The following is a 2,045-nucleotide window of genomic DNA, read 5'->3' on the forward strand; positions in this document are numbered from 1 at the left end:
CCCACCCCCTCATTCCCCCTCCGCGAGTGGATCGGGATCGGTCCAGGTCCAGCATCCAAAGGTATCCCCCTCAACGGCACCCGTTTAGCGACCGTATACGTCCAGTCCAGGTCCTGGTCCAGGCTCTGGTCCAGGTTCTGGTCCAGGTCTTGGACTGGGCCGCAAGGACGGGGGCCAAACACGAAACAGAAGCCGCAGAGTCCTTTTCAGTCCTATGATTATCATTGGTAATTATTAGTAATATTATTTGTTTTCTCTTTTTAAAGACGCCGTTCCTCAGATGCCGACCCAGTATGTCGTCCCAATTTCATTTTACATAATAACGGGCACACATGCGTCAGAGCAGCAGCCGGCGCGCTGTCGGCGAGGGAAGTACCCGCGGCGGGGCCCCCCGGTCCCCCGGTTGCGGTTGTGGCGGGTCGTTGTCCCGGTGAGTCACACCCAGGTACCGGCTCGGGTACCGGGTACCTCAGCCAGACATGCGGTGCGCGCCGCACGGACGCGTCCCGCATACTGGGGTGCTTGGAGCCGCTTTGGAGCCCCAGTCAGGAGGGAGGAGGGGCCCCCGAGCCAGCCAGCGAGCGGCCAGACTGGCAATTGTTGTTTTAATGCTTTTTCCTCTGTGCCCTAAGCCGGATACGCGCGAATTTTATGTCGCTGTGGTGGGCGGACAAACCAGCACCCAGAAAGCTGGAAATTATTGACATATTCTTTGTTTTTCGCACAAATACAGAGTTTTTCTGAAAACGTTTTGACAAAAATTACAAAACATTTTCTTGTTGAAACACATTTTCGTTACGGTATTCTGCAGAAAACAAAATGAATATATCCAACGTTTTTCAGATGTTATTTTCCCACCTCCTCTGTTTTTGTGCGCCGGTGCAGAGCACACAATGCAGCTGTGTACAGTCAGCAGTAAAAGGCTCGCGCAAATACCAGCCGTGCCAGTGACCGAGACCGACGCACCAGTCAAAGTGGACGGCAGCTCGCGGCGTTGCGCAGTCCAGCGAGCGGGCCTGGCGCGCGCCCGCACACACGCTCACACGCCGGCACGCTTGAGCGATCGATATTATTATGGTTCCTCTCGCTGACTGCTCGAGCTGGCGCAATCTCTCGGCGTGTGCTGCAATATCAAAAGCGCACTCAGTGATACAGGTGCTGGACCCACAGCAGCGAAGGGGGTTGAGTTTTAGATAAGCCCTCGCATACACATAGAGACGAGGCGTACACATGAGCGTTATAGCAATCCCTTTTTTAATAGCTCGGCTTACGGGCAGTATTCCCACTTACTTCTCTACAGTCCCATAGAATAAAAAGGCGAAAAAATACACAACAAAAACAAAAGAACGTAGAGAGCACACAAGGACAGAACACCGAGAGGTCGTATTACAAAGAAGACGAAAGTTCCCTCTTGTTAGTCAAGCATACATCAGGCTCATCAGCTTCCTGGGGGGCTCGGGGACGCCGGGGCCAGGCCGCGCCTTGCCGCGCCGGACCGACGGCGACCTTCGGGCGCATCCGTGCTCCATGAGAGTCATCGAGAAGAAAGTGTGCCGTGACGCGCGTGCGGCGACGACCCGGGGCGACCTTAGGTGGCACGTGGGTCGCGTGGGGATACCCCCACACCCAAGAAACCCAAACGAGTAAATACTGTCACACACTTGTAGGAGACTGAATTTCCATCCCTTTGTAAACTTGGAGTTTTACAGGGGCCCGAAAAAAATTCCAAGAGAAATTCGCGCATTTACTTGTTACTTATGTGTTAATTACAAGTGAAAAAATTGGGATGTACGCACCTAAGCGTGCGACATATCCACATACTTGGGTTCCCAGTGTGTCATTTTTGTTTTCAATCGTTCACGCACAGAGAGCTGTACACGTACACTTTCGTACACACGTAGTACACTCGTAGAGGCATTCGTCTTACTTTTTCGCGTGCAAGGCGGTGGTGATGATGGGATGGGTGTCACTGGGTGTGCGCGTGCGTTGGCCGCCCCGGGGGGCGTGAGGGGCAAGGTGTATGGCAGTATGGCAGGGGCTGGGCG

The 2,045-nt window shown here is 53.9% G+C and overlaps 1 protein-coding gene across 1 annotated transcript in view; it reads right to left on the reverse strand.

Annotated features, from left to right (window-relative positions):
* The window catches only part of LOC113210606 (uncharacterized), a 23,599-nt gene that overhangs the window by 8,776 nt on the left and 12,778 nt on the right, over nt 1-2,045 (reverse strand). The gene's annotated exons all lie outside the window — the stretch shown is intronic.

Source organism: Frankliniella occidentalis, unplaced genomic scaffold (assembly GCF_000697945.3).
Source record: "Frankliniella occidentalis isolate FOCC.00 unplaced genomic scaffold, Focc_3.1 Scaffold162, whole genome shotgun sequence".
Taxonomy (NCBI): Eukaryota; Metazoa; Arthropoda; class Insecta; order Thysanoptera; family Thripidae; genus Frankliniella; species Frankliniella occidentalis.